General features: G+C 45.7%; 1 protein-coding gene and 1 long non-coding RNA gene across 9 annotated transcripts in view; one reads left to right on the forward strand and one right to left on the reverse strand.

Moving 5' to 3' along the window:
- Window positions 1–4,097: 4,097 nt before the first annotated feature.
- Window positions 4,098–13,857, reverse strand: LOC148049615 (uncharacterized). Its single transcript, XR_015697454.1, has 3 exons — window positions 13,570–13,857; window positions 7,664–7,785; window positions 4,098–4,474 (listed from the first exon to the last, which is right to left on the reverse strand). It is a non-coding gene; the product is annotated as an uncharacterized LOC148049615 (long non-coding RNA).
- Window positions 13,858–19,133: 5,276 nt separating this feature from the next.
- Window positions 19,134–24,616, forward strand: part of PAX6 (paired box 6) — a 44,403-nt gene continuing 38,920 nt past the window's right edge. For 2 of the 8 annotated variants that reach the window (XM_087718618.1, XM_087718668.1), the window contains exon 1: window positions 19,139–19,273. The gene's annotated coding sequence lies outside the window, so the exon portion shown is untranslated. Of the gene's footprint in view, window positions 19,274–24,616 lie in introns of all 8 variants that reach the window. The other 6 variants (XM_087718625.1, XM_087718643.1, XM_087718654.1 and 3 more) reach the window with 6 other exon arrangements.

A 24,616-nucleotide genomic window follows, 5' to 3' on the forward strand; every position in this document is an offset into this window, starting at 1 on the left:
ACATACCATACTTAATACTCCTTCCTCCTATTTTCCCCACAGCAGCCCTTTGTAGTGACTTGGGTTGAAAGTGACTTGGGTTGAAAGTGACTTGGGTTGAAAATGACTTGGGTTGAAAGTGACTGATAAGAACTGCTGCATAGTCTGAGATATGCAGAAGGTGAGCAGTAGGAATGCTGGCTTAATTTCTTTTAAAACTTATTTACGGTGGTGGTGGTGGTTGGTTGGTTACAGTCAGCCAGATGTTTAGACAGGATTTGGCATTTTATCCACCTATTGTGGTTTCCCAAGAACCTGGGATAAGCAAATGTTATTTCATTGTGTAAGAGGTATCAGCATAGGACGTAAGCTATTTCAAGTAAAACTGCCTTTTGCAATTGACTGGTGGTGATTTTCTTAATGCCAAGTTCAAGTGGTGCCCCAGATGTTTTGGGATTGCACCCAAGATGCCTATTACTATTTTGCTTTCTTTTGCCACTATCATTCTACTTCTTTCTGCAAGTTTTTGTATTTTGTTATTTCCTCCAGTTTTTCCCCCCTCTTCCTTTTTGCTGTTTCCAGATTCTTCCATATTCACTATCCAGACTTTTTTTGCCTTTCTTATGGACAACTGGGGATTATGTGGTAGATATTTCTCTGTTTGAATTCTAAACTTCCATCCCATCATACTTTAGCTTCTTCATTTTCTGTTCCTTTCTCTGTTTTACGGTTCTTGCTCGCAAACAAATAGTATTTCTTGCAGATCTTTCAATGCAACATTGTTACTACTTTCTCATGCTGTTGTTTGTAATCAGTCTGTGCAATATTCTTGCAGATGATCCACTGTTTCTTCAGCTTCTTTGCAGAGGCAGCATTTTCTGTCTCTTGCTGTCTTCTCAATTTGGGATTTGTGCATATTTGTTCTTAAGGCTTGGTCTTGTGCAGCCTTTGTCACTTTCCTCAATTTTCATGCTATTAGCCACCACCAGATCTTGTAATCTGCTTTGCCTGCTCCTTTTTTATGTATTGGCTGTATAATACTTTGCCTTGTCATATTTCGTCTCTATTTATTCTTCATGTGGTCTTTCTTGTAAGCCAGTTTGGCCTCTCCAATACTCAGTAAGCTTTCATGGTATACTAGCTTCAGTGCCTCTTCTTCACTCTCCTTTAGATATTCTTCTAATGCCATTTTTTTGCTTTTTCAACTGTTTGGTATACTTGTAATATTCCATGCCCATTTTCCTTGGTAAGTAAAATCTGTCAACATGGTCACATAGATAAAGGACATGATTCATTGTCATTATTTTTCTGGCCTTCCTACCAAGGGCTTTTAGTTCTGCTTCAATCCAGACAACCATTCCAGGTGTGTATCTAATGACTGGAACAAGTGTTAACTGCCTTAATGGTATTTCCTCCACCGAATTTGGACTTTAAGCATTCTTGAAGTATTCACTTCTAATCTTCTTTTTTCCTTCAGTGTGATTGATGTTGTCACTTTAAAGGATGCCCAGGTATTTGTAGTAACTATCATGTTATTTATAGTAACATCTCTATGTTAGTTCTGTAGGACATCTTGATTACTTCAGTTTTCATTATTTTCCACTGTTCACGGTGAAGATGGCACATTTATTCAGTCCAAACTCAATTGCATTATCTTGGCTGTATAAACAAACAGCGTTGAGCACCACTTCTATTTCAGATACTGTTTTTCCATATAGTTTCAGATCATCTAGGAGGTGGGATAGCCTGGCAGATGTTTGTTATGTTTGATAGCCATGGGCCGACTTGTTAACAGAAGAATCAGTGCAAGGACAAACAGTAGCAGTTATAGTGACTCTATATGTCTAAATACGGGCAGAGGAAATTTCACCTGCCCTGATTAACTGATATCTTGGACTATGCTACAATGTTTCCAGATCTGAAACTATATTTCTCACCTAGCAGAGTTGGGGGGAGGGGGTTGTCTATAGAAATTAAGCAATACAATTCATCCATTCCCTTTTCTCAGATAATATCTAGTAGTATTATTGGAATGGTTGACATGAAGATAATGGTTGCACTTCTATAGCTACATATTTGTCAAAACATTCTGTTGGTCCCTACTTCTAAGTGACTTTAAATTCAAGAAAAGGCTAAAACTATTGTGAGTACACAAAATGTTGTTATCCTCCTGGCACATTTTTAATAGAGTCAATAGCCTGTCATAGTTATTCTAGCCAATTGGCTATTGTGACATCTATTATGTAAAAAGAATTTACAAAGCAAATTCAGCTAAAATGCCTTCACTTGAGGAGCAGAGGTAATGTAGAGTCAAAGCATTTTTACTCTGTTCATATTGAGATAAAAGTTTTCCAAGATGCAAAGGAGAATGGCATTTATACTGATGTATTCTGAAGGTTTGGTTTGGTTTGGTTTGGTTTGGTTTGGCTTGGATCTGGATGTAACAATGGAATTGGGATAAACCCAATTGCTACCTTTAGGCTCACTTGATACCCCTTGAGATGATCACATTTCATTATTCATTTCCTACTTCTTCGTCTAAGTAAGTAGCAATATGTTGCAGCCAAGGCAAGATACAATGAAGACTATAAATCCTTTTATAAGGAACAGCAAAGATCCAGAGGTGTGTGTCCTAGCCAGAATCTGTTCCAGATCTGAAATCAAGAGTACCCAAGAGTCCCTTTTCAATGCAAAATCCCAATGAGCACGAAGGACCAAATTAAAGCCAGCTTATGGATACACCAGAGCCGACTTTCTGACAGACCAGGTCAGCCACACCTTCTCCTCCATTTGACTCCTGGGCTCATTTGAACCCTCTGGGCTCCGCTGGCCTATAGTTCTGATCACTTCGGGGACGGGGGAGACGGGGGGGGGACTGGGAGTCAGGAGGCATGGCGAGCTCTGAGTCGAAGGTTCTCACCGCCTCTAACCGGGCGCCCTGCACCTGTGGGGAGCGGGGGGGGGGGCTGTGCAAACAAGGTCAGGCCGCCGTTCGCCGCCGCAGCAGCAGCCGCGTTGCCCGAAGCGAGCAGCGGCAAACAGCCGCTTAGCGAAAGGTAAACGCCTCTCAGCTTGATCTGGAGACGCAGCGCCTCGCCTGGGTTTAATCAAGTTGGACAGCAATGCCCCGCCGCCCATGCCAAGCGCTGGCGCTCCAGGGACGAGGCGGAGAGCGAACGGCCGGGATGATCCATCCGAACAGAAACCCGGGTGCAGAGATTGAATTGGGGGAAAGGAAGGGAGGGGTTTCCCCCTCCCTTCCTTTCTCGTCCCCTCCGCGATTGAGCACAATGCGCGCTTTTCCCCCCAAGTCCCTCTCGCTTGCGATAAGCCTAATTCCCCCTTGCCCAAACCTGCTCGAAATCTACATGCGAGGTCGTGTGTTTAGGGCTGCAGAAGGAAGCGGAGGAGACGCTTTGAAGTGAAGATAGGCGGGGGGGGGGGGTGTGAGAAAACAGATCGAGAAATCCTGGGGTGCTGTTCAGCGGGCCTGCCCATTGACCCAGAAGTAGACTGCATAAGACTGTGTATTCATACTTTCTCGAATCCCGGGTTTTCTCCGGTCAGGTGGAAGTCAGGCAGGTAAACAGAGCAGCCCAAGTTTAGATGAAAACCAATGAAATCCAAGGCTTAAATCCTCAACGTGGACCTGTCCGCCTCGTGGAAATGAAAGAGTCTTCTCTGTAAATTGCTCGCATGTGTCAAGTGATTTGTGTCCCGTTCCCCCACCCCGCCTCCCCTTATTTTAGCACGACTAAAGGTTATTGAATACATTTAAAGATTTTTTTTCTTAAGGCTTAAACCTTTACAGAGTTTACATGCTATAAGTTAAAAAACCTTAACGGGGATCCCTACAAACTCTCGAACTGGGATTCTAATTCAGGTATAAAAGACGGTCTGGCGTTCAAATCCAGAAACTCGATCCAGGGAAAGCGATGTCTCCGAAAACACTCCTGGGTTACACCTTTAAGATCAAAGTAATTCTTGACAATGCAAAAACCAATTCCCGTTGGATTTCACTAAAACAACGTCACGAGTTGAACATTTTTCTCCCCGGGGCGTCCTTTTCCGAATAGATTAGTGGAGGGGGGGAAAGTCTGCGGAAGGGGGGAGAGACAAACTCTGTGATAGTCCCCCCCCCCTCTATCTAAGATAATAACGCTTAATTCCGCAATAAAACATTAAGCCGTAAGAAAAATTGCTGGACAGGGGGCGGGCGGAAGAAGCTTATATTGTAGTGTAGTGTTGGTTCATTAAACATTGTGTTGTTCCTGTCGCCTTGGTCATTTTCTTCCCAAGATCTGGAGATACACACACACACACACACATCTGTGTCCGTGTGTGTGTGTGCGTGTGTGTTAGAAGAAGCCCACAACTCTAAGTCACGTGGCCGCCGTCGTGCTTCCTCTGGTCCTTCTCCGTCTTTTGAGTTTTGCTGTCAAGCTAATATATTGTGACGGCTCTTCTCTCTTGTGACAAAGCCTCGCAGCTGCCTCTGAATCAATAGATGTCAAAGAAATATGAAAACAATCATGACAGAGAACTTAAATCCTGGCGAGAGTCTGCATAATAAAAATAATGTTTAAAATGTGCTTCTGTTCTCAGGGCACCGGATTACTTCCCCCCCTCCAAGTTTAGTCCATGTTATATCCCTGTACTTTCCTCTTCGCTCTCCCCCCACAACCAACCCCAATACGGACCCAAACATACTCTCCCAGCAGATACATCTACATCTGTTGAATTTGTAATGTAATTTGTAATTACTGCCCTTCATGTGGTCCAATGCCTTGAACCATCTTTAATTAAAAGCATAATTAAGGGAAGATCTAAAGAAAGACAATTACCAGATGGTCCTCTCTCTCTCTCTCTCTCTCTCTCTCTCTTTCCTTTTTTTAGGCTGTTCAAGGATGTATAGTGGTCCATCTTTAATTTGGACACGTTGCCCCAGACCTAGTTTGCAAATGTGACAGGGAAAAAAATATGTACGTGCTTACGCTCTTCTCAAGGGGAGGGGGGGGCTGTGATATTATGAAGAGAATAAAGGAAGTGGCCAAGATTGTGGCCAAGTCTAATCTTCCCAACGCTTAGATTTTCTCCATAACTAATTTAAATGATCCCTTTAATAGTGGAATAAAGTAAAACAACCGGAGAAGAATTGTTTCATTTCTTAAACTTCTTAAATTTCTAATAAGTAATGTGGGCGCAGAGTTCACGACCTCTTGAACTCTGTGCTCAAGTAAACGTCCCCGAAGTCTGACCAAAACAGCGCACAGTCATAGCGAAGCAGGTGGGACCCCTGGCAATCTCTCTCTCTCTCTCTCTCTCTCTCTCTCTCTCTCTCTCTCTCTCTCTCTCTCTCTCTCTCTCTCTCTCCCTCCCTCCCTCCCTCCCTCCCTCCCTCCCTCCCTCCCTCTTTCTCTCTTCCTTCCCACCTCATTTGTATATACTGTTATACACTATTTACGTTTTTTTTCTTTTTGTCTCTTTATTTTTTCCTTCCTTCCCATCTGATTCGTTCATACTGCTTACACTTCCTTATGCCTTAAAACTATATATCTTCGTTTCCGAACTGTCATCCTGTGCACAGGTGATACAGAATAAAAGCCGTGTCCTGGAGATAGTAAAAAGTATGAATTTCTTCATTCTATCCACATTTATTATACAAATGATTCGGAAAACTTATGAAGAACAATATGGAATGATTATTTTGCTCGCCCTCCAGGCATTTAGCGTTGCTGTTAAGGTTCTGGCAGCCGCTTTGGACTGTGGGAGTGTCCTGAATATCAGAAATAATAACTCTTCTCCCCCACTTTTTCAAGTCAGTTATTCGACGGCTAATCGCCGAAAACGGTGTCTTTCTTTTCATTTTCCCTTTTGAAAAATAGGATACCTTTCTTCGAAGAGGGTTCTTCTTTAAGCGAGATCAAAGCGAAGCTGGTTTTGAAACGATGTCCCTTCGCCTAAGAGAGCTTCGCTTTAGAGAGAGGCAGGCAAGAAGACGCAGGGAGGAGGTTAAACATTTGTGCGCCCCCATCCCCACATCTCAGAAACTGCTCTTTTACTCGTTGTTCATTTCCACCCACGTTTCGAAGTTTCAGAGAATGCCATTTACTGGGAAAGAAAAACACGAGAAAATATGCCTCTCCTCTTCCCCCACTCCACCGCCCCATATGAATAATGCAATGACTTACACAACTGGATATTAGCGCAAAATTTCTAGGGAAAGCTAGACATAAAAGGGGAGCTAGAACAATGCCCTGATATAAATTAAATTCGGGCTGTGTTGCTGAAATTTTATTATTTGAACGTCCGTATTCAAAGTAATGCAGAAATGAATTGTAATAATTTTGATTATCTTCAAGATAGTTTCTGCAAGGACGCAGATTGTCAAAGACGTTTACTGGGGGGCAGTATATTCTTACTGCTCCGTAAGTCCATTTTCCAGACGGTTTGTCCTTCTTGCTGCATGATTTAGTTTGGGGCTTTTTTCATACATGGATTCGTTTACATTTACTTCAACGAAAGCGTTCAGCCAGATTCTTTTTTTAAAAAATGTAGATGGGGGGGGGGGGCAGTGTCAAATTTCATCAACGGCCATTGAGTTGACACCTGGAGGAACACACACACCCCTCCCCATAGTTGTGTTTTCGAAGGGCTTTCTTCCCTAATAAAATTAAAAGATTTAATTTTCTAAATGTCTAATTATCGTGATTTTCTTCAGACAAAGTTTAGCACTAGTAACCCCTTTGGTTCAAGTAGAAGAAACTAAAAGAATTCAGTAGCATTCAGAGTGCTTAAATTGGGCTGGATTTCATATATAAAGCTAGATTAGATAAAAAGTTATCTTGCCTTACAAAGCGTTTCAGATATGGATACAGGAGTTTGTGTTTATTGTTTTTTTCTTTTTCTTTTATTTCATTGGGAGGGAAGGATTGAAATAAGAACCTATGAAGAAAATAACTTTTTAAAAAAAATGATATTTAGCCTCCAAAATTGCTTCTCACCCACCCCTGCAATGCATATTTTGAAACTTCCTGTGTCTGGATTTTTATCCTAAGAATCTTTTCCGACGCCAGTCGCTCCCACAGCAGTCCAGCACTCAGCATCTCTGTTCAAGGCGCTTTGCAATGAAACGGGGTTGCTCCGTGGCGTTGCTCCTCGCGTTGTTCCCGTTCACGTTAAGAGAACTCGCGCCTTCTGTCTGAAGAGCCTATAAACTTCCGAAGCAGCCTTTTCTCCATCGCTTTAGCATTCTTTGCTTTTTCTATGACAGTGGTAGTGATTTAAGATTAAAGATTATGAACGTGAGGTATCTCGGCAGGTCCTTTTCTTGCGCTGATTTTCTCTTTCGATCAAAAAGCCAGCTCCTGACATGTTAAATGCATCCTCCTACATAAAACTCTTGCTTCCATTTCCAAAAGGCTCAAATTTACCATCTAAATATATTATGTTTGTGAAATGTCTCCCTTTGTTGGAGCTTTTAACACCTTCTTATAACGAATCATTTATTCTTTTCTCTTTAATTTTGATAGACAATTAGCCATCAGATATACACCAGTTGACTGTAGCCAAGCATTAAACTCCCCTTTATTTAACGCTAATTTAGCATAGCTGCTTTGTTTAACTTTGCCTTATAAGAACCAGGTTTTGTAGCAAAACAAAAACAAAACCAAAAAAACCTCACCAAATAGGTATAATTTTATGGGGGTTCCATTTCTTTTGGCCTTCTCCACAGCAAGCTCTTTCCTCTTTGTAAACCGTTCTGCTGGGCAAGCACACCATTTCCTAGTGCCTGGCACCTGGAGTCTAGGAAAAAAAATTAGCATTGATATAGATTTAGTTGCAATGTAATCTCTTAAATCTGTCCAAGATTCAGGGAGATAATTACACTTTCACTGAATTGCCAGGGGTCAACGTCTCTGTGGACCTGAGGAGTTGATTTACTAACAATAGTGTTACATAAAAAATGGTGTTTGAGATTATAATGCTAATAGAGGCAGTCACTGGGGAAAGCAGGCAAGCTAAACTAATTTGATGGAACTTCTGTTTTGTCCCTTTCCCCCTCATATTTTGCTCCTGTTTCTCCTTCTTTATCCTAATTCAAATCACTTTCAGTATTTAAATTTTAGAAATGAGATATATAGCTTTTTTTTAAAAAAAAATCCCTATAAAATGAAGTTTGGCTAAATTAGGAAACAAGGCAATTATTTTGAAAATAAAAAGGAGGGGAGAATATAGTGTGCATCATTCTGAGATATGGTTCGTATCTTGACAGAAATGTGAGGGACCATGGGCTGGAACTGACCTGTTTATGATGATTTTCAAATGCAATTTTTGTTCTTTCCCGTTGAGAATTGAAAATCCGCAAATCTTTTGCTAGAATGCAGTGTGATTACTTCCCAGTACTTGCTCTCAAATAAACTCTGTTGTGATTTACACTTTTAGTCTTGATTATAAGAATGAAATATCCAGAAAACTGGTGAACCAGTTTTACAGTTTTTTCTATTTTAAATTAATAATAGTTCTAATAGAGCTGCTATCGCCATATGCTAGGATTTTGATTATTGTTCTCCTGGATTTCTATTTTCTCCCACTCCTCCCCACTTTTTTATCACCAAGAGAACTCAAATGACTACATGTCTGTGATTGGGCCACCAGATACATAACACTAAAGGCACATCCTAACCCAACTGTAACCAGAAAGAGCCCAGCTAAAGACACCTGTTTGAAATAAGTCCCATATGTTTTTCCCAGACCTACAACTCTCAAAATTCCCAGTAATGCAGCCAACAACCATGCTGATCAGTTTGGGGAACTGTAACCCATACATGTTGGAGGTCACCAGATTAGGAGGAGTTAAGGTGTAGCACTGCATTGGGCACACAGTGGTAAGTGCTAGTAGATGGCTAAATTATTATATATTGGCCCAGTTTAAGGGCCTGCCTTTCTCAGCTGTTTGTGTCAGTGGGCTTTGCTCTAAAACAGAGCTCCAGCTCAAGCTACAATTTTGCCAAATGCTCACTGGTTCATGATCTGCCTGCAACATGTCTTCTCCCTCTGTGATTGTTGAGTACAGATAGGATACTTTTGTTCCTTGGAGTGTCCTTACAGCCACAAGAACATTCTTTGTCCTACTTATCAAATAGGAGTATAACTCACCTCTTTTGCAATGCCTCTAGGTAATACCCTCTTTATTGAACTATTGCATAGGTTATTCTGTTGCACTTTTACACGGCCCTTCCCTCTGCCCTCTTTACTGTCTCCTGGCTGCCAAAAATGGGAGGGGGTATATAAATTCCTACTCCATACTGATGATAGCTCATGCTCTGGAACTCTGACAAAACAGACTGTACTCCACAGAAAGCTTCCACCATTGTAAATGAGTTTGCCTTTATTGTGTCTCAAGATTCTTTGATAGCTTCACTACAATAGACCTACATATACAGCTGCTCCTCTGAAACCTGTTAGGATCTTTTTCTTTCAGAATAGTCCATTAGACTGGAGAACAGAGTAGCCATTGCATTGAAAAAAACATGGCTTCCATTGATTTTTTTTTAAATTCCATTTTATTGAGGATGGAGAAAGCCTCCCCCTCCCTCAAGCTGGGTATGGATAAAGGCCAAATGTTATGGATTTTGCTTTTTCATTTGACCATTAATTGCTCCCTTTCTCTTATCTCTCTGGTCATTTGCTCACTAGTGATCCCCAGCACTTTCTAGAGTCATCCAGCCATCGCTATGGGAATATTGTTATTGTTACTATTATTGCAGCATTTGTGAAGAAGTGTGTGTATGTGTTGTGCAAACTGAAGTCACAAAAATGTGAAGAATTATTCAACGAAGACTCAAAGCCCACAAGGAAACTGGTCCAATAATCCAAAGTACAGGAAAATCAGGGAGGTTGGCAAAATAAGCTTTTGTATGCTTAGCCAGAAGTAATTCCAACAGGCAGTGTGTGTCCAAGCTAGGGGATGGGCTGTGCTGCATCCCCCGTGAAATCTTTTGCATCCCTGTTCAGAAGTAGGTCAATGGAATTTACTTTCAATTTTGAATTAACTACAGGCCTGCTTTACCCCTGAAAAAAAGAGGCAAAATAATTCTGGTCGTTAAGAATTTCCGCTTAACTGGTTTGTGGACTGCCTTACAGGAGCTCTGCCCTTAAGAGCATTAAGTAGATAGATCATGGCACAGGGACCAAAGGCAGTGGACCACAGGCTCCTTAAATGCATCTTTTCCTCTGGGGGAAGCAGACTGAGTCAGGTAAGTCCTCCTTTTGCAATTGAGTGGCTTGAGCAAAAGGCCTGCGATGAATGCTGAATGCGGCCTTTCATTCCCAAGAGCGGCCTGAGGTTTCCCTTTTTCACCCAAACTAGTTTGCAAGGTAGAAGTCTGAGCAGAGTCAGGGCAGAGGAGATACGGCCAGCTGACCTCTTGCCTGTTATAGAAGCAGAAGGTCGGAAAATGCATCAGGAATATTCAGGTAACTTCTCAAACGAGCAATAAAAGCTTGGACACCTTTTTCTTATATGCACACCTGAGGCTGGCTGCAAAAGGAGATGGCTAGCCATTGGAGTGAGCGAGAAGCTCCTTTTTATGGACAAGGCTTGCCCCTAACTCCCAAGGTCGACAGGATTCCCTCGGCTTCAGCGAGGCATAGAGGAAAGGAGGCTCGAAGGAGAAAATGCTGACAGGCGAAAGGAAAATAACTGAGGCAGAGTTCGCCTTAACGTGGCAAACGAGGTTGCTTTTTCCTCCCTCAAACAAATGGTGGGATCAGCTGCCCTGGAGGCTCTTTAGGGAAAGGCAGCTAGGAGAAAACCCCGCTGACCACAGCGAGGGCTTCCAAGTTCGGGAGGGCGTGGCCTGAGGGGCGGCGCCTCGGCCTTTGGAATCTTCCAGTTTGGCTGAAAACGGGGCGGGGGAGATGGGGCTTTTTCTCCCACGTGCGCGGGCTGAGGTATAGGACACCCGCCCCCCCGTGATAGAGTGGAACCAGCTCTGCATTCTACTTATTATTCATTATTATTGTTGTTATTATATATTATTATTATTCGCCAAGGTAAAATGGCGTCTTTGAATTTGAACTTCCCACAAAGCCTCGTGGCGGATCAGGCCCAGGATTTTGAGGCCTGCGCGAACTTCGCCTCTTCCTTAGCGCACGCACAGAGCCGAGCCTTTCTGGGGGGCTCGAGTACCTCCCACCCCGGGCAGCCATTTATTATTTGTCCCCTTGAAATGGCTGCGCCGTTGCCATCCGAGGGCCTTCCTGCAGCTCCTCTCTAGGCGGCCTTTCAATGGTCCCTCCGAGATGGACGTTGGGGGCGGGGCTGCTCCTGCCTCGAGGACGTCTTCGCTGCCCGGGAAAGCCAGGAGCCACGACGCCATTTTGGCGCCTCTACGGGGTCTCGAGAGTTCTGGATTTGCGCGTGGCTTTTTTTTCTTTTTCTTTTCTTTTTTCTTTTTGCTTCTCTCGGCAGAGCAATCTATATGTTAATTGACAAACTTGAAGATTTAAGAAGGTTGTGACAAGTTATCATTTGTCCTGTCAGCGACTGGGCCTCCTTGGTTGTAGTTCTTTTAAACGCGCCCACTCGGTCTCGAGGCTGTCAGCGAACAGCTTGCCAGCCCCGCTTACCTCCCTTTATCTTATGGCACGGAAATGACAAACGCGCTGCTTTATCCATACAATTTATTTCATTATTGTTGCCAGCACGAAGCATCACAATCAATCATAAGGAAGCCCAGTTGGCAGATGTCAATCTTGGTCTGGTTTGCACGTCTCAGTCTATATTTAATCCAATTACAAGGGTCAAGGAGTAAGCGCAAATCCCCTTGTTACAACTCACATCTTATTCAAGATTTAAAGGGGTTTTTTTGTCAACTGGGTCACATGGTCGCTTTGGGAAAGCTCTGATACTTTCGGAGAAAATAGACTCCTGCACCTCTTCCCTTTATTATTATTTTTTAATTTACTTTATTTCCCCCCTGCCTGGGTTGCAAATGATGCGGCAAGAGATTCTAATTGTTAGACTCACCGTTCTTTTTAAAGGTGTGTGTATGTGTGTGCGCGCGCGCGTGTGTGCAAATGAAGTATCTTGTTATTTTGCTAAAGGAGAGGAGAAGCATTAATAATAGGGAGATCTTTCCGCTCGCTGCCCTTTCAAATGCAATTGTAGATCGAACTCAGTCTTGTCACGTCGAGGAAAAGTGAATTTCTAACATCCAGGACGTGCCTGTCGACTTTCAGCGAATTGCATCCAATCACCCCCAGGGAATTCAGCTAATGTCTCAGTCCGGGGAGGAGGAAAAAAAAACGGTGGGGGCACAAATGCTCGGGGACGTGGGGCAGAAAAACAAATCAAGCAACATTTGCCAGCATCATGTTTATTAAGAAATTGTGGGAGGGGTTTTCGGGGGTGTTGGAAGGAGAGAATGCCAGATATGCCTACATTTCTTCAGAGCTAAATTAAGAATCCTGAAGGAGGCAGGAGCAAAGCTCAGAGTGGGGAATCTGACTTCTGGATTCCCCCTTCCCCCCAAAATAAACTTTAAACTAGGGATGTAACCCTCTGTATTTGCTGACTCTCAAGACTTCATAGAAATTATTCTAATTTTCCTTTTTTTTAAAAAAGTATCTCCCCATTCTTTCATCTTTCCTTCTTTTCCGAATAGCTGACAAACCAGAAAGTGGGGATCCCAGAGTTTCAAGCGGCTTTTTGCAGAATGGTGTTCCTACCTACACTTTCTGCATAACCAATGTTTCTCATTGTCTGCTCATATCTAGGTTTCCCTGAATATTCTTCCTCCTTGCCCCAATTTTCTTTAATAACCAGCAGCACATACTCCCAATAACAACAACCAAAAGGACACAATTAGAAAGGAATCCCATTTTTCACTTCCAAAAGACTTGCTTGATTTACAAAAGGAGCCAGATATATTTCTCCAGAAATCTCAGCCAATTCAATAGGACCCTTTATTCTAACAAGAGTTCTTAGGCCCCAAAACTTTAAACTCACAGCCTTTACACTCATTGGGATGCTGAACACCTATGATCAGATCTCTCAAGCTTAATTCAGAAAGAGCCATTTTTCTCAAAGTGTGCCTAGGAGAGGAATGAGACCAATGCCAAGATTTGCCAGTATTATAAAATTATACCAGGCAGTGGTAACATTGGGGAGGGAGTTATTGACTAACAACATGCAAGGGGAATAGAACTACAGATTGAAATCTCTTGCAGTTTTATAAATGGAGGGTTGGACTAAAATTATTAATACAGCTATCCTGACCAATTACATCTGATGAAAGTTTTGTCATTAATTTTAATCCAAGTTGGATTATATATTAACCCCATATATTTTATGTCTCGGAAAACAGCTTCTTTCCTTGTTATTTGACTCTACTTTAACTCTTGTAATATCATCCCAAAAATTAATCTGCAAGGTAAATAGGCAAGGTACTTAGACAATTAAGTATACAAAACAGATAGAGACCTCTAGGTGTCAAAATATAAAGGTCCTGTGGCAGTTGGGAGTATTTCTGCTTTGAAGTTAGTCTTACTCCTATGGAAAAAAATAATTAAAAAAACACATACCTTGGACAAAGCCATCAAAGTCCTTTTATGGAACATCACCTTTGTGCCTTCTACAGTATTCAAGTCTTGTGTCTCCTCAGATTTTTCCCCTCTCTCTGACTCGCTTGAAGTCATTTTCCCCCTTTAAACTGTTTCATGCAGCCAGTCTTTCTCGGACCTTATTTTGCCGTCTGTTCGATGCCAGTAAACAAATTGTTCTGATGGGCTTATTATTATTGCTCAAGTTCTGCTTGGATAGAGAATTAAACCTCATTATTACAGCTTGTGTGTGCGCGTGTGTGCGTGCGTGTGCGCGCTGAGAATTGCTCTGTCTAAGTGAACACACGGGGGGGGGGAGAATGTTGCAGAAAGAAAGAGGAAAGGGGGGGACTATCGCAGTGTAAATCAAATATGTAGAGTGCTTATAAATTTGTAACACATTACTGTTGCTCCTTGCTTGCGTACCATTCAAAGAGGCTTCACAGCTTTCAAGTCTTCTGTCCATCAGAAATCCGGAGCAGCAAAACGCCTCCATTGAAAGCAGCGCTTGCTTTTCTCTCCCCACTCCCTCCCCCCACCTTTTCCGGGCTCAGTGCCCTCATTAGCGCTTTATCTACCTAGACGGCCTGTTAATTTCCCCGCTAATGTCACCCTGGAAAGGGGAAGCTTTCATGGCGCCAGCTTTGGAGAGCTATAAATGCTGTGCAATAAAGTCAGCTGAAAAAAGGAAAAAGAACAAGAATCAACCTGCAAACGGGAGGGGGGCAGAGCGGGGGGACGGAGAGAGAGGGAGGGAGGGGGGGAGGGAGGGAGAATGGGAAATCGCAGGCCTCTTCTGCCAAGCTCACAAATTCTATTTAAGGTGATTCCTCTGTTACTGATTGAGGAAACTTTGGAGAGTTCTTCCCCCTCGCACCTAAGCGGCTAGGAAAAGAGTGGAGAGCATTTCAGATCTAATCCCGGACCCGTCTTGGTTGGCTTTAGATTAGAGGAGGCCACAGACGTTTTCCAACGGGAGCCTTAAGGGGATTGGGAGTGTGAGCGCTTTCGCGCGCGGAGAGAAAGGGGTTTTCAGTTCCTATTGCCTGTCACTCCGCACTAGGGAGACTCAGAGTGAAAATCGCCTGAAATGTGTTGCGGGGGGAGGGGGAGGGAAGGAGAGTAAAGCAAGGGGTAATTAAATTGCTATCTGATCCAATGGAGGTGGCTGAAACAGTTCGAAAGATCAGGAGGGCGGCCCTCTTTATCGCCCTCCGCCCCGCCCCGCCCCCCTTTTTAGGGACACGTCGAACAAGATCGGGCCTGTCGTTTCATTTGCTGTTAAATGCAGATCTGATCAGGATCAGGCAAGGCCAAAGCGAAGGGTTGTTGGTCCATCACTCCCCCCACCCTCTTTCCGTCCCCCGCACCCAGGGTCCAGTCCGGCCTGGCGTTTCTTTGGTTGGCGTTTAATTCTAAGCCAGCCCGATGCGCTCCCGGGAGGAGCCCCCGAGGCGAGCCGGAGCGAGCGGCACTCAGGCGTTGGCCGGGGAACTGTTTGCTCGCTGCGGAGGCCCGGCCAAGCAGCCTTGGCTTCACGCCTGATCGGTTTCTGAAGAGCCGCGCCGGTTGGCGCGAAGGCAAGGCAGCACCTGGCCCTGCTTTTCGGAGCCATCTCCTTTATTGACAGCTAGATAAGCAGGCGGGAGCGTGGCGTTTCCAGCGCTTCCTTGGAGAACCCTGCTGGGTTGCAGGGAGCCCGAGTCTTAATGGCAGCAACTCCAAACAACCGGGGCAAACACGCTGCCTGATAAGTCGTGGATCAGCGAGTCCGGCCCTCTGCAGGGAGGAAGCCTTCCGGGGGCATCGTAACCCTCTTCGCCCTCTTTGCAAAGCGCTGGTGGCCTAGAAAGCGCCGTCGACAAACAGGCAAGGGGAAGGCTGGGCACCCGGCGAGAGCCAGAAAAGACCACGATTGTCTTCCTCCCTGGGGGCCTTTGGAAGTTCTGCTGAGAGGGACAACCTGAGCCCTTTGATATTACCTATTTCCCTTTCTCGGGCCTTTTTTTTTTCTCCGTAGAATTTCTTTCCCCAGGTTTCTCTCTCGTCCCTGATGTCGAGGGCTCAGTAAATGTGTTCGTGGGAGAGAACCCACTTAGCGAATTAATATTTGGAGTAGGGTGAAAAGAACCATTCTGTCTCATCCTGTACTGAAGATTACTTCACCTGGAGCCCTGTCTGAGGGAGGACATCCCCCCGCCCCACTCCCACCTTATCCAGCAGGGTCTCCTTCAGAAATTCTTTTTATTCAAGAGAGGAGGAGAGGAAAGGAAGAGGAGGGAAGGAAAATAGAGGTGAGGAGAGGAAGATGGAAGAGAAGGAAAGAGGGTAGGAAGGGGAAGAGGAAGAGAGGAGTAGGGGAGAGGCAAGGGAAGAAGGAAGGGAAAGGAGAGAGGAAGGAAGAAAGGAGAGAAGGGAGGGAGGGAGAAAAGAAAGGGAAAAGAGGGTGGTGTCAAAACAGACAATGGATAGTAAACAAAGTAAACCAAATGGTATGGTATGATTCTGTAAATGGAATGACAAATGTGTAAGAACAACGAATGTAAAAAAGAATAACAGCTATGTGAATGTATACCTATAATTGTATATAGAGAACAAAAAAAAATCTTTTTTGGGGGGGGGGTATTCTTTTCATTCCACAGAAGACTAGTATTCAGGGACCTTAAGGTCAAACACTTAAGCAGGTACTGGAAAGGTAAGTTCCAAAGTTTTGTAGCGTTAGTCTTCCTCTCAGCTAGAGGCCCAAGAAATGGACTGAGTTACCTTTCTGGTTCTTTCAGCATTTTCTCTGTGTGTGCCCATACCCTCAACTCCAAACATACAAGAGCTCAAACTTACAAGAGCTCAAAAAACTATTGCTTTCAGCCGGGATTAAAGTAGATCTCCAAGACATCCTAGACCTGGGGCTTCAGGATGTTGGGACCTGTGAATGTTCATGCAGTCAAGGTCTCTATTTTAAAAAAAAGGATGTGTGAGGATTCCTCAGCCAAATATTCTCTAAAATTAAGATCCTGAGGATTTGAGGAACCTATCCTAAAGAGAATGTGTGTGTGTGGGGGGGGGGGGGAAACAGGGCAACATTCTTGCCAGTTTGGAGTCTCTCCACAATAGAGAGGGTTGTGGGAAAACATTTCACCTAGGTTTGAGGTCTTTGGTAGATCAAAGGTTTTCTTGTAGTTCTGAAAATGTGTTTGGACAAATGAGGGAACCGCCCAAGAAAGCATTTGACAAAACAAACAGTTATGCTGACCACATTCTTTGAAGAACAACTCAGAGAGCATCTTAATTTAATATGTTTATTTATGTTACTCAATATATAATATAATGGGGGGGACACCTGAGAAATGACTAAAGGGAATATCTGTGCCTTGAATTTAAAGTAGCTCCAATATTTTGCAACCTGGTTGCAGCCCTCAAAATCAATTGCCCGCCTGGGGCCTGCTTCTAAGTAGTGAAGCATTAGCTTGTACTGCAAGTGTGTCAAAGGGATGAGTCAAGAAAGTGGGGGGTAGACAAGGGGAGAATATTGTTTAAAGAAGAGAGCAATCTACTCTTCTGAGAGGTTTTTCTTCCAGCAGTTTTCCATTGCCAGACATTTCCCCCAGAAATCTTCCTGAAATAGTGATGTACAGTTAAATCACATCTGAAACTTTCCAATATGGCCCGGTTTCCTGATCAAAGAACTTAATATTGCCAATGTATGAAGAAGGGAAACCACCAATAAAATGGAACCAGAGGTTCCCAATAAACAATAGCAGGCGATTCTCACTGACATTAGTGGACAATGTACAGGAGGCTTTATCTCTGAATAGTGACTTAATAGGAAAATGATTATCATTGTTTCCCCGAAAATAAAAATTCCCTTCTAGTTCAAAAAAATAAAGGAACAAACATGTTTTAAAGCTAGTGGGAGCCAATACAATGTATTCAAATTTATCTCTCCACCACCAACACCCCCCCCCAAAAAAAACCCCAGTCACTAACCAGACTCGGTGCAAAAGACATGCATTTTGAATAGAAGCAGGTGGTTTCAGGAAATTTGCCTGATTATTATTAATTACCAGGACCGAAGTGAGTCCACAGCCCTTTTGTACAACGCTCCACGTCTGGCTTCTCCAAGTGGACTGTCTCACCAATATCACTAGAAGAAAGCAATGGTATTTTTTAAAAAAATGGTGAGCCATAAAACTTACTCAAAGTGTTACAAATAATTCTGTAGCTCCAGTTCTCTTCCTTCCACTAACCTACTCTCCCAGGAAATGTCCCTCAGAAAAACTTACACCAGGAGGACACTGCAGTGAAAAGGCATGAGCCCACCCTAGGGACGAGTGTTTGAAAGATCAAGAAAAGTGGGTTGAGGGGAGGGGAGGTGTATCCCTGAAGCAGCGTGTTACTTTCCAGGGATCAGCCTCCTAATGTTTAAAAGAGAACATTGTCGGTCTTACTTGTTCTCTTTTAAATTCTTTGGAGACCTTGGGGGGGGGGGGTAAAGTCGAAGAAATATGAGAATTTGTCCAGTTATCTCCATTCGAAATTGTTCTCTCCCTGCGCGTGCCAGCTTTTTTTTTAGCCGGCCAATGTTATACATAACACACAGCGTTCATCCCCACTGACATCACTACAAGCGAAACGCGGTCAATCGTTGTCAGCCCTCCTCTCCCCTCCTCCCCGCTTGCTGCAACCGAGGTCGCCAACCATAAGCCCGAGTTAGATTTGAACAGTTCCAGAAGTTAGAGCTGGACTGTTCCAGAAGCAGAAACCTGGGAGCCAAGGGCCTTTCCCCACCCCGACGGCTGAGTCGTGGGCAGAGAGAGGTGCATAGACTTGTGTGTGTGTGTGTTTTGCGCCTTAGAGACCCCGGGAAGAAAAGCCACGTCCTCTTCCAGACTCCTTGGCTGCAGTTGATTTGCAGCCTAGGTTAACCTGTCCAGGACACTTTTTCGATACTCCTTGGCCGAAGATACTAAACCGTGGGAACACAGCGGACTTTCCTGTCCAGTAACACAGAAGGAAAGAAAGCCAAAAGAAGAGAGCGGAGTAAAAACTGAGGGGTGGAAACGGGGAGGGCAAAGGAGTGAGCGGGGGGGGGGAGAAACCCCAAAAGAAAAGACAGGCTCAAAAGAAGATTCGGGGTACTTTTGAAGAGGAAGAGGGGGGGCACTGCTCAACCCCCGCCCCGCCCCGATCCGATCTCTGACAAACTTGTCCGTGGCGAAGCGGAGCAAAGAGCCGTTCGTGCAAGGCGGATCGAGCCCAAAGAGGCTGGAGACTCAGGCCCGAACGCCTCCACGTGCGCCTCGCCTGGCCTCGAAGTTTCAGCAATGGCCGCGGGAAGGTGAGCGAACCCGGCGCTGGGAGCTCCTGCCTTCTCGGGGGAGGGATGGGGGGGGGCTGAAATGGCTTATTAGCTGAGCCGCTCTAACTGCTCTCCGCCGTGACGTCACGGGGGCAGCCCAGCCAATGAGGGAAGCGCTGGCGCTGATATTAAGGGAAAGTTAGTGCAAAGCTAAGCGCCCTGGCTGCTTCTTCTTCTCTCTCTTTTTTTTTATATATTGTCATTGACATTTAAACTGTGTGGCAGATTCTTATGTAGAAAATTGGCGATCTGACTTGCCAGTGACCGACTCGCAGAGGCGGAATTGGGAATCCGCGGAACATGCGCCTCCGCCAGCCCTCCCGCTAACAGGTAAACATTTGTTGCTCTTTTATTCCGTCGCTTTCGAGAATGTGCAGAGCGGCTTCTAAAGCGATAGACGCCCGCAATTGGTGTTTGGTGTGGTGTTTTTTTTCCCCTCCCCGAATTTTCTGCCCGTCGTGGATGTTTACTTTTTCTTTCGCGTCTGGAAGCTTTCTCCCTTTCTCTCTCACTCTCACGCACACGTATTCACGTGCGCGAGTGTTTGCACGGAGATTTATTTGCCTCTCCTCTTCTGCCCGGTTGCTAATCTCAAAAGCTCTGTTAAATCTTTATGGCGGGAAGGGGGGGGGTTGCCGTTGTTACGACCCTTGTTTGACGTCTGGGCTGAGCTGGGCGTCGTCGGCTAGTCAGCTTCTGGAGCAGGAGAGCTGCATGCTCGCCAATGGCTAGTGAAGCAGAGTGTCAGTTTTCCCCCTTTGAAGCACCGTGTAGGTGACTGGACAGGTGCAGCCCGAGAAGTTGCAATTAGTGAGAAGCGGCCAGGAAGAGCCAGGGGAATGGCCTGGACCTTCCTTTGCGGTGGAGAACCGAGGCCAAAGGGGGTGGATGGGAAGACCGGGACTCTTTCGCCCTCCGAAGCACCCCGGGTGTTTTTTGGGAGGGGGAGGTAAGCAGGGGGAAAGTAGCGCTGCTTCGTAAAGAGGGAAACGGAAGAGCGAGAGTCTTCGCCTCGGCGCTCTGAACTTCAGGCAGGCACGAAAGAATGCAGCGCGCATTGTTGGGTAGCATTTTCTATCCCCAGTCCGAGTGATTTGAGCTTTCCTTGGGAAAACCTAATAATTAACGATTCTCACTGAGGTAGAAAGAAAAAGCGCTTCGGGTTACACAGGGACTCCGGCTCCACACCCTGCTCGCCTTGGGCTTCGGGCGGCTTAAAGGGCTCTGCCGTCGGGGCCGCTGGGGGAGTTTGCCGCTCATTTCGGGGCGCGTCAAGAGGAGCCTCGCCTGGCGGGGAAGCTTTTGGGTTGCTTGTTTGGAATCAATCCCAACTGGTGCCTCGTTCGTTCTTTTTCTTCCGGCCGTTCTCCAAGCCACCCGCCTCAGTTCACCCACGTGTCCGCTCTCCCTTCGGTTTGAGGTGACGGTACATTTTCTCTTAATTCTGTTTGCTTCCGTTGCTGCTCCAGAGCAAGCCAACCAATTCATTCGGGGAGCCCGAAAGTTTCAAGCAAGGTAAAGTCCTTGGTGCAAGCTTCCCGCCGCGTTTTTCAAGCCTTCCACTACTGCTGCTTTCCACGACCAGCCACATTAAAAGACTGAGGAAGGAGGAGGGGAAGAGTAAATGCCAGGCGTCAGGGGCAAAGCTTTTTTAGACCCTGGTCCACAAGTTAATTTCGCCAAAATCCACACCTCGAAGCCCACCTGCGTTCTGACGAAGTTCTAACCGGCAGAGGGGAACGCATAGCGTTGACCTGTAGAACTTTCTCCGGGAGAATTCCTTCAGGTCTCACTCTGAAAGACCTTCCAATCTTGTATTGCAAATTCTACCGCTCTGCCTTGTTTCCTGTGATGTCGCCTCACCCCCGACTTAATTATCCCGGCTTGCAGAAAACGCAGGTGGTGCGTTCTGGTTGGAGAAAAGGGGGCAGCCTAGATACCGGCTCTGATTTCACTTTTCAACTGTTGCCATCCGGATTAAGCTTGCTCGGCTCCGATGAATAGGCCCGTGGAATCCCCGAAGTGAACGCGTAGTTTAAAAAAAAAAAAAGCCGGCGGAGGAATTTCTTCCCAAAAGGTAGCTTGAAGTCAGGTAGACTGAGAGCACTGGAAAATGTACACAGGTAGGCCAGAGATGAGCGGAAGGGCGTGTTTGGTTTTGATTTTGCTTTTCTGTTTTGCTGGCTGCGGCAGCAGCAAAGGGGAAGAATAAGAGTGGGAACCAAAGAAGTATATGATGAAAAGGAGGAACCGTTTCTTGGGAAACTCTGCTGAGTTGCCGCCTTAAGACCACTTATCTAAAAAGCAGTTTGATTCGTACAGGAGGGCTACCTTCTGAACGGGGTTTGGCTTAAGGCGAGCACAGCTGCCCATCCCTGAGACTAAATCCCAACAAGGCTTCAACTCGTTTGTTTAGGATTGCAGCCCAAGGCAGGTGAGCTGTGTTTCGAAATCTAGATGATTGGGTGGGGGTACTTAATTAGGGGAAAAAAGGATTAGTGGGATAATGGCTTTTTCCCCTCCTCCTCCCCCTTCCCCCATTTTTCTTTCATTCACTCCTCTTGGGTGAAGTCTGCAGCTTTTCAGTTCTTACCATCTCTTAAGGTGCTTTGGAACAAACAAAAAAATTAAAAAGGAGGGGGAAAGTCCACTTTAATCTTCTCCAGTAAATGGACATTCTGGATGGGTAATAAATCAAACACCCAGCCTCGCAGGTCCTCCTCCCTAATTAGAGATGTTTATTGGAGATTGTGTTTATCCAGCTGTCACGACGAGAAAAAGCTGTGACATAATTACCTCTGACCACATAGTCTTTTATATGCATATCTCGTTGACATCCAGCGCCATCCGATCGCATTAAAAACGACAAGATCAAAATGTTGATCTTCACAGATGGAAAGTTTTCTCCACCTTTAGCTTAATTGAAACTAGCTCTGGAGAAACGGCCCGACTCAGTTCCCACTCACCCGCACCAAAAAATATCCCACCTATCCACCCCCGCTCGCGCACCTACATCCACTGGGATATCTCGGTGAATGTTTTCTTTTTAAAATATAGTTTGTGGGTGGAATATAGTCAGAACTTCTAGTGCTCCCCCACCTACTCCCTAGGATGCAAATGCCAACCCACTGGAAGCTGTCCGTTTCCAAATCCACGCAGAGAAAGGGGGGAAAACACTCAGACGGCCTTTAGGTTTGATAAATGTAGGGCTGTCCCTCTGATGCTTTTCTCCGAACCACCCAAGCGATTCCTAGAAAGGAGGTGGAAGAGAAGAAGAGGAGGAGGAGGACGAGAATATCTATCTTTGCTCCGGCGGAATGTTCCTTTTTTCTTCTCCTGCAGCGCTCCGCTTTGGAGGAAAGCCTGAGAATCGGCGGTGGCTGCAGCTCTTGGCGAAGTCTCCCTCCGCCTTTTTTGAGCCGGCTCTTCTCTCTCCTGGCAGCGTTTGGGGAAACCATCTGCGTGTTTCTTGTTACGCGGCGATGATAAGCTAAGAATTGCTCTGTAATTGAAAATATTTTTTTTTGTGGGGAGGCTGGCTTGACAAATATCAAGGGGGCGAGTCTTTTGATCCTTTCTGCCGCTGTGTTCTCCAGTCGCTAATAAAAGTCGCATTGAGCTCCTTAGTGCCTTGATTAACAGGCAGATTAAGTGCTTCGGGGAGGGGGGGGGCGCTGAACAGCTTGTTCCAATCAATGGCGTTTAGAAAGCCCATCAGGATGCGCTTTGCTGATGTGATTTCTCGCGCCTCTCTTTCGCTCCGTGTTCACTTTTTGGAAGAATTTTCCGGTGTGGCTATGGGTAGACTTTTCTTCCTGTAGTATAAAATATTAAACTTTCTTATGGTGGGAAGGAAAAAAAACACAAACACGGCGGTGGCTGCCGCCTCTTTTCCCGAGTCCTTTCTCCATCCACCACCACCCCCGCCCTCCATTTTTCTCTAATCCTTGCACACAAAAGTGCCTTCCTTCAAAACGCCTAATGCAAAGGAGAAAAAAAAAGGTTAAATCGATTCCAAACTTTTTTTTTTTTTGCAGATTGTTGCTAAACTCGCCAAAGCTCCGTTTAACTCGGTGTCCGGCGCATTAAGAGGTTTCAAGGGCTTCCCCCCCTCAATCGAAGTCGGCAGCCGGTGTCCTGAAGGCTGAGGCGTTGTGGAACGGACCCGTCAGTGTGGGTGAATCTCTTCAGTCTGAGACTGAAGTGGACAAGAGGACTTTAAGCCCTTTTCGGGGTATTTATAAAATAGTGCTTCACAAGGCAGATCTTAATGCAAGAAGACGACCCAAGAGCAGTTAATTCAGTGATTCCTTCTGAGGGGGCGCCCCCTCCCCACTCTTTAGATATATATCTAAATATCTCTCTCTCTCTCATATATATATAAATAGATTGCACTTCCTGGGATCAAATGACAGTAGGGAAACAATCTGCATCAGTTATTCACACTTCTGTCTTTATTTAGCATTCGGGGGATAAACAAAGATGCTGGTCTCCCCTCTTCAGAGAGCTGCCAAAGCTGCTCTGAGCGATTTGCATGTTTAGCAGTTCCCGTTCTCCCTGCTTGCTTTGTGTGAGCGAGCTTCAAAAGGGGGGGGGGGAACAAAAACACGAAATCTGGTGACTGAGAGCATTTGGTCCCCTTCGCGTAACAGACGTGGCGCTGCAAAAAGGAGAAAACGATCGATCCACCTACCACTTGCTGCTTCCCTCCATAAGGCCAGGGATCTTCCTCTATCCCCGACTCGCAGATTCTTCGGATGAGCTCCCACACCTGTAATGTCCCAAATCTGCAGCCCTTTCTGACCGACCAACTTGGGATTCACCTGATACTGACCGTCACATTCAGACGCGGCTATCGTTGACAGCAAACCTACATTATTATTTTTGCATCGTTATTATTTTGCTGAACAAGCAGACAGCCGCTCGCGGGCTTCGGAGGCATCCCAGCTGGTTTTCTAGGGTGCAAGGAGCCTTGGCCTCAAGCCCTCCCCCCCTTGCCCCGAATGCTCCCCTTCGAAAGTCGAGTCTGGCCCACTGAGAAGCTGAACTTCCAGGAAACCCGGCAGCCTCGGAGGCTCTGCCGCTCCAGGCTCCAATAAGCAACGCCTCCTTGCGGGTGTTAGCCGGGTGAGATGGGCAAGGGCCAGGCTGCGATCCTAGGCGGGTTTCTTCTTTCTTTCTGGGAACAAGAAACCCTTCTGGATTCCTGGATCCACCGTCTCCGCTTCCAACGCCCGAGCGACTCCAGGGAGAAAGCCGCCGTCTTTGGAGAGCTTGTTCCTCGGAGGCAGAACCTACCACATCCCGGGGATCGGGCTGCCCGCCTGGTGGATCGGGCATGCAGTTGCTATCCAAGCACTCTTCGCCGTTAAAAGCCTTTCGCCCCACTTATTGATCCAACGGGATCTCTGAAGAAGAGCACCTTTGCTCTTCTTCCTTTCCGAGACGAACCGGTCGGTAATAATCAATCAATCCCCCTCCCCTCCCTTCGAAGCCCGTCCGCCCACCCGCTCCTCGCTCCGTCGGTTCCTATTTGTCCCTGGCAGGAGGGCCGCCTGGGAAGGAGCGCCCGAAGGAGGGCTGCCACTTCGACGAGCCTCGTGTTCCGGCCCAGCCCAGGCGCTCACCTGCCCAGATCCACTCGGCCTGACTGAGTCAAGCGGGGCTCTCGCT

The sequence above is a fragment of the Thamnophis sirtalis genome, unplaced genomic scaffold, assembly GCF_051295495.1.
Source record: "Thamnophis sirtalis isolate CommonGarterSnake01/CBP01778 unplaced genomic scaffold, rThaSir2_p1.2 scaffold_1, whole genome shotgun sequence".
NCBI lineage: Eukaryota > Metazoa > Chordata > Lepidosauria > Squamata > Natricidae > Thamnophis > Thamnophis sirtalis.